Here is a 15,543-nt window from a genome sequence, read left to right on the forward strand (position 1 = left end):
AGAAAGATCCAATGGACACATATATGCTGTGCCAAAGGAAAACCGTCAGCTCCTGCTCACTTCAGGAGGGCCAGGGAGCACCTTGTCATTCTCGGCACATCTGTACCTTCCCTCTGAAGGCTAATCCTGTGAGGCCTATCATTTTGTTGGCTGATAGCATAACTGCTATTCCCTCTCAAAAAGTCCAATTTAGCTTATAAAGGAGGCACCTGTTATCTACCATCGAGAACGTATGGAGTTCTGATTCGAGTTCAGTCTGATAGTTTGATATCCCAATTCAATTATTTTAATAATACATAGGCTTGAATTTCAATCCAGCCTAGTTCAGTCGACTTTTGAAAAAATGAAACTTTGATGCCTTTTGTAAAAATCAGCATTTGACTTTGGTTTTAGGTTCCACAATTGGTGTGATATATTCCATTTTAGCTTTGAAGCTTTTGCTAAGTACTTTGTTATAGTCAGACTCATTATCTGGGATATTACCATGCTTGTGAACTGTACCCTAATAACATGATCATTGCCAGGAGACTCCTCATGTAATTTAGCCAAAAGTTAGCACTGCTCCCAATTTAAAGGTTACAAATGAATATCTCCAGATCTATTCACTAAACTCAGGTATATTTAAATAATTTCTCCTTTAATGATTATTATTTAGAACTCTGAGACCTTAAGGTAACTTGGAGACATATAGGTTAGCCAAAGAACTGTTTTGCTTCCTAGCATAAAATGCAAACGTCAAATATCTTTGAAGGGTGAACAGATACATTTATTAGTGGTCACTAATGGCCATCTTTAACCAATGACACCATCTTTTTAAGGAAACAAATGAGTCAAATTTGTCTTGCAAGTAAGAGATAATTCATTAATGAAGTTATTGCTCTTCCCAGTCAGGACATTAGCCAGCAACTAGAAAAATGGACTTTCTTTGCCAAGGTCCTATCAGTCAAAAGAAAGCAAGTATCTCTCTGTCAAAAGCATCATCTCTAATATAAAAACCTTTTTTAGAGTGAAAGAGGTTTGTCTCAAGTAAGACCAGCCAGAGCAGTGCAATGGGGGCGGGTGGGGGCACACAGCTGCCTGAGCTGCTGGCTTTATCTAGAAAGCCAATCATCCAAGTCATCCGTAGTCAGCATTGCAGGCCTGTGTGCTATTAATCCATAGGGTGATGTCCACCAACCAGCCACCACCCTCAATGAAGAGGTGGACATACCTCCCTAGAAAGCTTTCAAGACTCTTTGAGGAAATTATAAATAACCAGTCATATTTACATAATTTTCCTAGACTCCGCTCCATAATAGGAAAGCAAGAGAAAAGCCTGGAGATCCCCAAGACAATGAAGGCCTTGCAAGGCTCCCTTCTGCTGTGGTCACCTCCCCAGGTATTGAGAAGAAGGGAATGGCCCATGTTGTGACCCTAAGATGAGTTCCCCAAACTTTCTTTATTGCACACCCAGCCATAAGCATTCTGAGCACATACTCCTGGTAAGTTTACATTTATTTATTCATTTATAAATTAAACTAAACACAATTATATTACTTTATCATGTGCATTTTTTTAAATTTATACATAAAACAGACATTTTATAACAATGAGATAAAACAAATACAGGACTCCTGTTTCTACACAGACTAGCTATCTCAAGCCATCTTTTCAGCAAAAACAACTAAAGATGCTAGATATATATTTTCTTAAATCTATGTAAATGTGAGGATAAACTGGCAAGAAAGTTGTAAGTTTTCAGAGGCCAAAAACTAACTGAAGATGGAGCCCAAGGAGGTCAATGGAGCATGCAAGCAGCTTCCACCTGAGGACATTTGCTTACTTTGGTGAAGTTAAGCTTCAGTTTTCACGGCCTTGGGAATTGAAAGGCACAGGAGATAAGGACCTTCAGACCTCTCCAGTTATGGATAAGAGTCTGATGTGAGTCCCCACTTACAAAGCTGGGATCCCAAAGGGCTATAATCTCCATGTAGGGATAGACTCAAGGTAAATCACCTCCCTGCTTAGGGTACAGCAGAGGAATTTGCCTGTTTTAAACCTTGACATGAAGTAGAGAAGAAAAGAAAAGTCTTGAGAATTCCTAACCAGCAACTGATCCTCACACAGCTTTTCAGTCCAAGTTCACTGAACCTTAAGCCAAGACTTTAGTTTAAAGTGGTTCTAATGTGGTTCTAAAGTGGTCCCTGATGCCTGATAAAAACAAACCAAGGATTATCTATTTTGAAATAACCTCAACTCAGGTCTTAAAGAATTCCAACTGACGGGCGCCTGGGTGGCTCAGTTGGTTAAGAATTCCAACTGACAAAGTTCTAAGAAATAGGATATCATGGCAAAAAAAAAAAAAAATCATAAAATGCACAAGGAAATAAGGCACTCTGTGCAAAGAGCCTACAGAAACAATTATTTGACAGAATCAGTCATGGAAAAACCTGAAATGCTAGAATAATCAGACTACAAAATAAAAATACATGTTTAAAAAAATAAAAGAGAGATTTAAAATATGTATAAGGGAGAGGAAACTAAGTGACCAAACTTATTTGGGAAAACATGCATGTAGAAATCTTAGAAATTATATTTAAACTTTTTAAAAATTTTTCTTTATTTATTGTAGAGAGAGAGGAGAGGCGGAGGGACAGAGAATCTTAAGGAGACTTCCCACTGAGTGCAGAGCCCGATGAGGGGCTCGATCTCACAACCCTGAGACCATGACCTGAGCCAAAACCAAGAGTCAGACGCTTAACTGCGCCACTCAGGTGCCCCTAGAAGTTATATTTGAAATTAAAACTCAGTGGATAGCTTTAACAGCAGATTAGACATAGCTAATAACATAACTAATAATGAAGAAATCTTTAGAAATTATCTGAATTTCAGCCCAGAGAGACAAAAAGTTGGGAAATGCATTAAGTGACATTAAAAGCCAGAGCAGATGGAGTGAAGGGGTCTGTCATACGTCCAATCAGAGTTGCAGAAGAAACGACAGTGAATAAGGAGGAGAAAATAATCAAGAAAAAATAAGAATTTTCCAGAGTTCATGAAAGACATCACAGATTCAGGGTATCTAAAGAATCTCAAGCAGCAGGTTAAATTAAAAAAAAAAAAAAATCCATACCTGGACACATCATAGTGAGCTTGCAAAACACCAAAAACAGAGATGAGCGAATAGCCATGTTGCCTACAAAGGAACAACTCTGAGACAGAGATGCTGACTTCTCAACAGCAGCCAGAAGACAAGGGGATGATACAGCAATGCACTTAAATGGAAATAACAAGCAACCTAGGACTGTGTATCCAGCAAAAATATCATTCAAGATAAAGGTGAAATTTTCAGAGGAAAAAAAAGAAAAAAGAAAAAAGAATGTGCCACAACAGACTCTCACTAAAACAAATCTTAAGATACTTCAGTCAAGAAAAAAGGCATTATCTTGGATGAAATATCTTAGATGGAAGAAAAATATGATGAGGAAAGAAAACAGTAAATATACAGTTAACTCCAAACACATGCCATATAAAATACATAAAAACAAACTACCTTGCTGCATGTAAAGGAAAAAAATACAGTCTTGGTCCCTGGTATCTTATAACATTGCAATCTCTGAGCACCTACGTGGACTCTTCTGAAAATATTGTGAGTGAGTGGAATTAAGGTATGATTTATATGCAATAAAATGCATGCATCTTAAACATTTAGTGCAATGGACTGTGACAATTGTATACAACCACATAATCATCACTCAGACTATTTCCCTCACTGGAGAAAGTTCCCTCATGCCCCTTCTCAATTTCCCTCCTCTGGAGGTAACCACTCTTCTGATTCTTATAACTCTATGATTAGTTTTGCCCATTCCTGAAACTTCATATAAATGGAATTATGTGAATTATTCTTTTGTGTTTAGAGTCTTTTGCTCAACATAATGTTTTTGAAATTCATCCATGTCGTTTATCAGCAGCATGTCCTTTTTACTGCTGAGTAGTATCACATTATATGAAGACACAAAAAACTTAATTATCTGTTCTCCTATTGATAGACGTTTGGGTTAATATTCTCCTGCTGATGGACATTCTGGTTTGGGATTATTGTAATAAGGCTGCTATGAACCATCTTGTATAAGATTTTTGGGAATGCATGCTTTCTTTTTGGTAAATACATAGGAATGGAATTTCTTGTGTCATATGTAGGTGTAAGCTTATGAATGTATAACTGCCAGTTTTCCAAGGAGATGAAATCATTACAGGGCTACCAGCAATGTAGGAGAATTCCAGATGCTACAACACTTGATATTATCAGCTTTTGAAAGAAATTTTGCCACTCTAGCAGAGGTTTTAATTTTCATTTCCTTGATGACTAATGCTGTCATGTGCTTATTAGCTATTAATCTATCTTCTTTTGTGAAATCGCTATTTATTTTGTCCATTTTTGATTAGTTTCTCTGTTGTTGATTAATAGGTCTTTGTATATTGTAAATATGAATATTTTTCCAAATATAGGCAGTCTAATGAATAGAAATTTTTGACTGTGATGAAGTCAAAATCAGTATATTTTTGTGCGCTATCCAGAATTCTTTGCCTACTCCAAGTTCACAAAGATATTTTCCTGTTTTCTTTGGGAAGCTTTATGATTCTTTAAGTTTTAAGTATGTGATCCATCATGAATTAATTTTCGTGGATCATGTGAGGAGGGGTTAAGGTTCATTTTTTCATACAAATATCCAGTCATTCCAACATCTTTTAAAACACTTACCTTTCTCCAAATGAATTGCATCAGTGCCTTTACTAAAAATCAGTTGACCATATATATGTGGGTCTGTTTTTGGTTTCTGTTCTATTTCATTGACCTGTCTATCCTATAACAATATAGTATTATCCTTACATAAATACTAAACTTTCTTTTTTTTTTTTTTTTTTAAATTTTTATTTATTTGAGACAGAGAGAATGAGAGAGAGAGAGCACATTAGAGGGGGGAGGGTCAGAGGCAGAAGCAGGCTCCCTGCCGAGCAGGGAGCCCGATGCGGGACTCGATCCAGGGACTCCAGGATCATGACCTGAGCCGAAGGCAGTCGCTTAACCAACTGAGCCACCCAGGCGCCCCTAAACTTTCTTATTATAGTTGTATAATGTCTTGAAATCATCTGTGTGAATCCAATTTTGTTCTATTTTTCAAGATTATTTTGCTAGATCTTTTGTATTTTCATAAAAATCATAGATTCATCTTGGCAGTTTCATCATAAGCATCTGCTGAACTATGGATTGAGAGTTCACTGAGTCAACAGGTCATTTTGAGAAAAATATCTTAACACTATTTATTTATCCAATCCATTAACATTCTACCTGGACTTTAAGCCATTTTTATCAATTTAGGGTTTTGTTACTCAGTCAAAACTAACTCTAATTACTACATCAATAAAGGAATATAGGTAGAATGTCTAATTTCCAGAAAATAAAGAGAGGAAGATGAAAAAATGTTTAATTACTCAATCCAAAGAGAGAAGGAAGGAAGGAAAAGGAAAAGGGAGAAAGAAAGAAAAAAATAATCACCATCGAAAGCATAAAAGAAGATGGTGGAAATATATCCAAATAATAGCCATTATAATAAATATGACTGGGCAGCCAGGATGTCAAACTAGAATGTGCTGCTGGATCCCTCCACCAAAAACAATTGCAAAGAATCTATAGAAGCAAGAGGGGAAAGTGGATTTCAGAAACTACAGAACATGAGAAAATTCTGGAAAGATGGAAGTATGACTTGAGGTTAGTGTCAGAGGGTAGGTGGGAATGTAAGTGGTGTAGCCTGGAGCTGGGGGTAGGCAGAGATAGAAGTAAAGTATAGATTGGTAGGAAGATTTTTAAATTCTACACCTTTGTCTTCCCACAACTGCCTTGATATATTTCTTTGCTTCTCTCTTCTCTCTAGAAATCAATGGAAATGGTCCACACTGCAAGTTCAGTCGTCCAAGAGGGAAAATAAGGGACATGTATATATGCTCCGCTAAAGTGAGCAGTTGAGGAAAAGAGGCATTAACTGACCATCTACCCACAGCCTTAATTCTTCCACAGCTTGCCTTCCAAAGCCCCAGAGCTGGTGGATAACAAGCTGTTAGGGCTACCTTTTCCCAGTGTGGCATTTCCCTAAAGTTTTAAAGTGAAACAGTGACCACAGCTGTTGCCTGGTGCCATGACAGCAAAGCAGAGGTGGTCATAAGTGGCTTGCGGAGCTTGGACTCTCCTTACAGGTGGGCCCCCTCCCTTCTTTTTAAATTTGAAGACCTGACAGATTCGAGCCCGACCTTCAGTCCCTTTTCAATACACTCTCCTGGACCCTCAAAGAGTACAACTACATCAAAAAAAAATTCAATGAGTTGGACTATATATTGAAGCAGAATTATTAGATCTAATTTGAGAGAAGCTCAACGAATATATTAAGGAGATAAAGGACGATATTAGCCACTTGAAACAAGAATATGAATTGATTTTTTAAAAAAGAAATATTAGGGCACCTGGGTGGCTCAGTTGGTTAAGCAACTGCCTTCAGCTCAGGTCATGATCCTGGAGTCCTGGGATCGAGTCCCACATCAGCGGAGAGCCTGCTTCTCCCTCTGACCCTCTCCCCTCTCATGCTGTTTCTCTGTCTCTCTCTCTTTCTCTCAAATAAATAAATAAATAAATAAAATCTTTAAAGAAGAAAAAAAAGGAAATATTATACATAAAAGTATGAAAACTGTAATAACAAACAAGATAATGAAATAAAACTAGACTTTTGGAACTAAAGAAGGAATTGTGAACATGTAAACTGGAAGTTCATATTGAGAAGGCAACAGTCAAAATGCAGAGATAAAAACATAAAACAAAAACTAAGAGATATGGAGGTTAAAAATAGAGGTACCAATATATAGGTAATAGGAATTTAAAAAATAAGGACTCCAAATGAAAAAGAGAAAACATCTTGGGAATACGGGAGACAAACTTTCCCAAAATAACTCAGATTGAAAGAACTCATAGAGCAAACGGTAGGATAAGAAAAAATTCACATTGGGGCGCCTGGGTGGCTCAGTTGGTTAAGTGACTGCCTTCGGCTCAGGTCATGATCCTGGAGTCCCGGGATCGAGTCCCGCATCGGGCTCCCTGCTCAGCAGGGAGTCTGCTTCTCCATCTGACCCCCCCCCCTCGCATGTGCTGTCTGTCTCACTCTCTCTCTCTCTCAAGTAAATAAATAAAATCTTTAAAAAAAAATTCACATTTTAGAGAAATCTAAGAGTATTAAAAAGAAAATTCTATAAGTTTTCGGGGGGGGAGATCACCTCTAAAAAAACAAGAATCAAGCACAATCAGATAGCACCTCATATCTATTAAAATGGTTATCATTTAAAAAGAAATCACAAGTGTTGGGGAGGGCATGGAGAAAAAGGAACCCTCATGCACTGTTGGTGGGAATGTTAATTAGTACAGCCACTCTGGAAAACAGTATGGAGTTTCCTCAAAAAATTAAAAGTTAAACTACCATTTGATCCAGGAATCCCACTCTGGGTATTTATCCAAAGGAAATAAAAGCAGGTTATGGAAGATATCAGCACTCCCATGTTTATTCTAAAATTATTCCCAATAGCCAAGATATGGAAACAACCTAAGTGTCCATCAACAGATAAATAGATGAAGAAGATGTGCTATGTAATACATAATGAAATATAATTCAGCTATGAGAGAAAAGAAAATCCTGCTGTGGATTCCCTCCATGGTCCCACATGGATAGATTTTGAGGGCATCATGCTAAGTTAAATAAGTCAGGCAGAGAAATACATATAGTGTATGATATCACTTATGTATGGAATCTAAAAAGGTCAAACTCATAGAAACAGAATAGAATGGTGGCTACCAATGGCTGGGGGCAGGGAGAAGGGGGTGGAGGAGGGAAATGTCAGTAAATGTTACAAACTTCCAGTTATAAGATGAATAAGTTCTGGGGATCTAGCATCCAGCATGGTGATTACAGTAATAATACTGTATTATATACTTGAAAATTGCTGAGTATAGATCTTACATGTTCTCACAGCAAAAAAGAATAGTAATTATGTGATGTGATGGAGGTGTTAGCTAAAACTATGGTGATAATCATTTTGCAATATAGAAGTGCACCAAATCAACACATTGTACACCTTAAACTTACAATGTTGTATGTCAAATTATATTTTTTCCAATTATATCTTAATAAAGCTGGGGAAAAATGAAAGAAACACCAAAATTGACATCAGATTTCTCAGCCATAATACAGGATGTAAGAAAATGATGGAATAATATTTTAAAGAATTTAAATTCGGGCGCCTGGGTGGCTCAGTTGGTTAAGCGACTGCCTTTGGCTCAGGTCATGATCCTGGAGTCCTGGGATTGAGTCCCACATCAGGCTCCCTGCTCAGCAGGGAGTCTGCTTCTCCCTCTGACCCTCCTCCCTTCTCATGCTCTCTGTCTCTCATTCTCTCTCTCACAAATAAATAAAATCTTAAAAAAAAAAAAAAGAAAGAAATTTAAATTCTTTAAAATATACAGCCAACTCATTATGTAGCTATGAAGAGGTTAAAAAAAAAAAAAATTCTCATGCATCTGTGACCTTACAAGTTTGCCACACAAAGACCCATATTTGGGGAAAAATAGTTAAATAGCTGAAGAAAAGATTCTAGGAGATGTTACATCAGATTTGAAAACTAAGAATCATTATACACTCTATGATATGTATTGCTGTCTTGGAAAAAAAAAAAAAAGAGGAAAGGGTTATGACCAAAGAAAAGAAAAAAATGTATATCCATAGTATCTAGCACTAAAATTCTAGACAATCTTAACAAGATCAGAGGAAGAGGTTCAACACAAAAGAGGTATCAGAGCATGCCAAGTACTTGCAGTGTTAAGAAGGCATGGATATTAATAAGCTCAAGAGATGAGGGATAAATAAATATGAGTATGAATTTGAAGTTAAAGGAAGCTACCATGTAAAAAAAAAATTAAACTAATAGAAGAAAACTCAAACCATATGGTAGAAGAAAGGGAGAAATTTTTTTTATTTAAAATCAATTAATTAACATATGGTGTATTATTAGTTTCAGAAGTAGAGTTTAGGGATTCATCAGTTGCATATAATACCCAGTGCTCATTACATCAAGTGCCCTCCTTAATACCCATCACCCAGTTACCCCTCCAGCAACCCTCAGTTTGTTTCCTATAGTTAAGAGTCTCTTGAAAGGGAGAAAAATTAAGCAAAAAGAAAGCACATGTTATGGAAACATAAAATAATGTCCTAGAAATTAGTTCTAATATCACAATAATTAAAATAGATGTCACTATGTTAACCTCATTACCTAGATAACACAGACCTTTAGATTGGATTTAAAAACAAACTACAAAAAAATTTAAAAAAAAAAACTACAATGACATAAAATGTTAAAACATACAGCCAAAAGTGGCATCTAAAAGACTCATGGAAAGGCAGAAAATGAAGGATTGATGAGACACATATGGACTAAAACAGAGCTAAGTAGTAATCTTAGTGTCCAACAATGTACATTATAAAGCAAAAAATATATATGTCATAAATGGCCAAAAAGTGGTAAAATAAACAATAGGAGAAAAAAATACATCAATCATGAGCCACATTTGCAGCTGACAATACTGTCTCAAAATATATTAGGCAACAACTGATAGAACTGCAAATGAAATAAGTAAATCAACAATTGTAGTTGGAGATTTAACTTACTCTGCTCAGAAACCACAAAGTCAAGAAGTCAAAGGGCACTGAAGATATGAACTAGGTAGCAAGTAAGTTTGAACTCAGAGCATCTGCATTATTACAAGCATACATGGAACATTTATAAAATAGCTATGAATTAGGTCAGAGAGGAAAATATAAAACCTCTAATGATCAATATCTTAAAACTGGATAATGTAATTTTAATTTTAATGTAAAATTAAAAATTAATTGTAAAGGGTGGCTTTAAAAAAAATCCCATGGGTTTGGAAACTAAATAACATTATTAACAAATAATTCTTGAGTTATAAAAAAGCAGAAATAAGGGAAATTTTAAAACGATAATGAATACACTACATATCAAGAATGGGCAACAGAAGAGGTACTTAGCTTTTTACAGCTTTCAAGTACATGAAGTGATGGAGGTGTGGTGGTAATCATCTTGCAATCTATAAGTGCATCCTATTAACAAGTTGTACACCTTAAACTTATACAGTGTTATATGTCAGTTATATCTCAGTAAATCTGGGGGGAAAGAAAATAAGAAAGGTTAAAAATAAACAAGCATTTGATTGAGAGAGATGGGATAAAAGCGGCATAACAAACCCAAAGAATCAAGAAGAAGGGAAATAATAAATGCAAAAATCAATGAAACAGACTGAAAAATGATAGAGATGATTAAAGCTGGTTCACTTAAAAGACTCATAATGTAGGCAAACCTCTGGTAAAACTAGAGAAAGATTTTTTAAATATTCAAATAAAAGATACAGACAGGAGACAAATAACCGGAGAGATTTTTAAAATAAGAAAAGAGTATTATCATAAGTAACTAATTGTTAATAAATCTGACAACTTGATAAAATGGATAAATTCCTAAAGAATACGAAATGCAGTATGTAGTACAAGGAGAAATAGGTAACTTAAATGGACAATAAGTATTAAATACTTGAAGTGTTCAAAGATCTACCCTCTCAAGAAAAAATAAAAAGCCAAATGATTTTATAGGTAAGTTTTACTAACTTTCAAAGAAGCACAGAATTCTAACTTATACAAACTATTCCAAAGGAAAGGAAAGGAAAGACCAAAAAGAAAAGAAAGGAAAAGAAAAAAACAGAAGCTATTCAGCTCATTTTAGGCAACTATTGAAATCTTGACTCCCAGAGCAGATGAGAAAAATAAATAAAAGATCATAAAGCATTTCACTTATGAACATAAATGTAAAAAAAAAATAAGCTAATCTAGCCCTACAGTGTATCACAAATAATAACACATCATTTTCAAGTATGATTTATCCAAGGGATGCAAGAATGATTCAACATCAGCAAAAAAAAAAATCTATCAGTGCAATTTCACACATTAATACACATTATCTCAAAGCAGGGAAAGCCTTTAATAAAATATAACATCTAGCCATAGCTTTTAAAAATAGCTTTTAAAAATCTTGGGATAAAATGATTAAAAGGAACTTACTTTATTGGATAAAATTTATATACCAAAACCTATAGTTAATGTTATGCTTAGTGGAGAAACTTTATATGCATTCTTTGTAGAGTTGAAAACAATACAAGGATTCCCAGAATCCCAACTTTTAACATAACTCTACTTTTGCCCTATACTAGAAGGGAGAAAAGGAGATAGGGTTAAGAATTAGACAGGAAAAGATAAAACATCTGTAATTTGCTGATGATATGATCATCTATTTAGAAAAGCTAACAGAATCAAGTTCAACCTATGGAATGCAATAGTCAAAAATAATCCATTTGCAAATGCAACAAAAATTATAAAGTTCCTTGAATTACATTAATTGAAAATACACAGGAGCTCTAGGGTAAAATATTTAAAGTTCTAATAAAAGAAATAGAAAAAGATGTGCATAAATGAAAAGATGTTCCATGTTTTGGGATGAGAAAATATAATAAAGATGTCAATTTTCCTCTTCTAAATTAGTCTATAAATTCAATACTATCTCAAAATTCCATTTTAATTTCCTGAGACACTCAACAAACTAAATCCAAAATTCATGTGAAAAAACAAATGCTTTATACATAGTTAAGTTGACTTTGGAGGAGTGGACCATATGACCTACCATATTTAGAACACTTTTTCTTTTATTGTTAAGACTTTTTATTTTTTTAGAGCAGTTTTAGGTTCACAGCAAAATTGAGAGAAAGATACAGAGATTTCCTATATATCCCTGCCCCCACACATGCATCAGCTCCTCCCTTCGTTATCAACATTCCCCACCAGAGTGGCACATTCATGCAATTGATGAACCTATATTGACATATCACCTAAAGTTTGTAATTGACATACAGGTTCACTCTTGACGTAGTATATTCCATGGGTTTGGATACATGTATAATGACAGTATCTGTCATTATGGCATCTTACAGATCAATTGCCCAGACTTTCACCGTGTAAAAATCCTCTGTGTTCCATCTATTCATTTCTCCCTTCCCATGACAACCACTGATTTTTGTACTGTCTTCATAGTTTTGCCTTTCCCAGAATGTTATATAGTTAGAATCATACAGTATGTAGTGTTTTCAGATTGGCTTATTTCATTTGGTAATATACATTTAAGGTTCTTCCATGTATCTTCATGAGTTGATAGTTCAATTCTTTTTAGTGCTGAATAATATTCCGTTGTCTGGACATACCACAGTCTACTCACTCACTAACAGAAAAACATCTTGGTTGCCTCCAAGTTTTGGCAATTATGAAATAAAGCTGCTATAAATATCTATGTGCAGATTTTTGTGTGCGGATATATGTTTTCAGTTTCTTTGGGTGAATAACAAGGAGCATGACTTTTGGATCACATAATAAGAATATGTTTAGTTTTGTAATAAATTGCCAAACTGCAAAGTGGCTATACCATTTTGTACTCCCACCAGCAATGAATGAGAGTTCCTGCTGTTTCACATCCTTGCCATCATTTGGTGTTGTGAGTATTCTGGATTTTGGCTATTCTAATCAGTGTAGTGGCATCTTGTTGTTCGTAAGAAATTCTCTGTGTATTTTCAATAATAATCATTTATCACATGCGTCTTTTGCAAATATTTTCTCACAGTCTGTAGCTTATCTCCTCATTCTGTTGACATTGTCTTTTGCAGAATAGTTTTTGATTTTAATGAAGTCCAGCTTATCAATTATTTTATTCACAGATCATGCCTTCAGTGTTGTACCTAAAAAGTCACAGCCATACCCAAGGTTATATAGGTGTTCTCTTAGGTTATCTTCTAGGAGTTTTATAGTTTTGGATTTTACATTTATGCCTGCAGTCTATATTGAGTGAATTTTTTGTCTGTGTCTAGATTCATTTTTTTGCATGTAGATGTCCAGTTGTTCCAGTATCATTTGTTGAAAAGACTATCTTTGCTCCACTATATTGCTTTTGCTCCTCTACCAAAATCATTGACTATATTTATGTGGATCTATTTCTGGGCTCTCTACTCTGTTCCATTGATCCATTTGTCTTTCATTTCAATACCACACTGTCTTGATTACTGTACCCTTCTCTTGAAGTCTCAAAGTTGAGTAGTCTCAGTCTTCCAACTTTGTTCTTCTCCTTCAATATTGTGTTGGCTATTCAGTCCTTTGCCTAGGACACTCTTTAAAGCTATAGTAATAGTAATAATAATATGGTTTTGGTTCAAGTAACTCAGAGACAGAATCATAAATATATAGGAATCTATTATGCAATACATGTGACATCAAAAATCAATAGGGAAAGGGCGCCTGGGTGGCTCAGTTGGTTAAGCGACTGCCTTCGGCTCAGGTCATGATCCTGGAGTCCCGGGATCGAGTCCCACATGGGGCTCCCTGCTCAGCAGGGGGTCTGCTTCTCCCTCAGCCCTCTTCCCTGTCGTGCTCTCTGTCTCTCATTCTCTCTCTCTCAAATAAATAAATAAAATCTTTAAAAAAAAAAAAATCAATAGGGAAAGACAGATGCTTTAGCAGATGCTGTTAGGAAAACTGTCTTGTTATATGAAGGAAAACAAGCCAGATTCCTTCCTAACCCTATCTACAAAGTTGAACTCTAGATGAATTAAAGACATAAATATAAAAGGTCAAAGGATAAAGTTACTAGAAGAAAAAAACAGGTTTTCTTTGTAATCTAGTATTGGGAAGAACTTCCTAAACAAAACTTTAAATGCATACACCATTAGGGAAAAGAACTGATGAGTTTGATCACATCAGACTTAAGGACTTCTTTCAGGAAAATTTACCATGGAAAACAATTAATAAACAGCCAACAAAACAGGAGAATATATTTGGAACTGCTAAATCTTGACAAAAGACTACTATGTAAAATATCCAAAAAAAAATGACATCACATCAATGAGCAAAGGACAGATACTACAAAAAACAAACAAAACAGGCAAAGTATATGAACAGGCAAGGTACAGAAGAACACCTCAAGAAGGCAACAAGCACATAATAAAATGTACCAAAACACTAGTAATCAGAGAAAACAAATTAAAACAAAAATGCTTGTCACTTTATACCTATTAAAACTGTTAAAACTGGAAAGGTGGATGAACTCAAGCGTTAGGTGAGGATGTGGGGACATAGGAATCCCCATACACCGCCACTGAAATTATAGACCAATGAGAGAAATCAGCCCTGCCTATTCAAATGACACATATGCATTCCCTCTGGCCCAGAAAATTTGGTCCTGAATATACATTCCAGGCAACTTCCCACATAGGCCCAAAAAGAGACATGTTGGGGATGCACATAGTAGCACTGCTTAGGAAAATAGGGAATTGGGGCAACCTGGAGTTCATCACTGGGAGAGTCAATGTAACAGGAAATATGAACAAAGCCAAGAATTAGATTTTTTAAAAGAGCAAGAATATTGACAAAACACCAGCAATATTGATCAAGAAAAAAATGGCACAAACATACATTTTTAGGAATAAAAAGAAGATACAATTGCCCTACACTAGAAGGGAGAAAAGGAGGTATGGTTAAGAATTAGACAAGAAAAGATAAAACATCTTGTCATTTGCTAATGATATGATCATCTATTTAGAAAAGCTAACAGAATCAAGTTCAACCTATGGAATGCAATAGCCAAAAATAATCTATTTGCAGTAGAAATTTTTTTAAAGAATAAAGATATGAACAATTCTATGCCAATAAATTTGAAAATTTAAATAAGATGGACAGATTCCTACAAAACTCCTGGAAATAAAAAAACTTGCATAATCTTAAGTCCCTTTTAAAAAAATTGAATCAGCAGTTAAAAACCTTTCCATATAGAACACAAAGGGTTTTGCCAGCCAATTCTATCAAACATTCAAGGAACAAATAATTTTAATCTTACAGAAATCTACCCAAGACAAGAGTAAAAGGGAGAATACTTACCAGCTCAATTTATGAGGCTGACAGCATAACTTCGTTCTAAAATCTGGCAAAGACAGTTTGAGGGAAAAACAAAGACAAGAGTCAATCTTGTTTATGAACATAGATGCAAAATTCTTAAATAAAATATTATCAAATCAAATTTAGCAATATGTGAAAAAAGATACTCTCATGAACAAACTGGATATATGCCAGGATCGAAAGTTTGGTTTAAAATTAGAGAATCAGGGCGCCTGGGTGGCTCAGTCGGTTAAGCGACTGCCTTCGGCTCAGGTCATGATCCTGGAGTCCCGGGATCGAGTCCCACATCAGGCTCCCTACTCAGCAGGGGGTCTGCTTCTCCCTCTGCCCTCTTCCCTCTTGTGCTCTCTGTCTCTCATTCTCTCTCTCTCAAACAAATAAGATCTTTAAAATAAATAAATAAATAAATAAATAAAATAAAATAAGA

At 35.3% G+C, this 15,543-nt stretch overlaps 1 protein-coding gene across 1 annotated transcript in view; it reads right to left on the reverse strand.

Annotated features, from left to right (window-relative positions):
* Positions 1 to 15,142, reverse strand: part of OLFM4 (olfactomedin 4) — a 73,363-nt gene extending 58,221 nt beyond the window's left edge. Inside the window, exon 1 of the mRNA XM_064585769.1 lies at positions 15,099 to 15,142. The gene's annotated coding sequence lies outside the window, so the exon portion shown is untranslated. The remainder of the gene's footprint in view (positions 1 to 15,098) is intronic.
* Between the last annotated feature and the right edge of the window lie 401 nt (positions 15,143 to 15,543).

This window comes from Mirounga angustirostris, unplaced genomic scaffold (assembly GCF_029215605.1).
Source record: "Mirounga angustirostris isolate CCGP_5_RB_7025 unplaced genomic scaffold, mMirAng1.0.hap1 SCAF_3, whole genome shotgun sequence".
NCBI lineage: Eukaryota > Metazoa > Chordata > Mammalia > Carnivora > Phocidae > Mirounga > Mirounga angustirostris.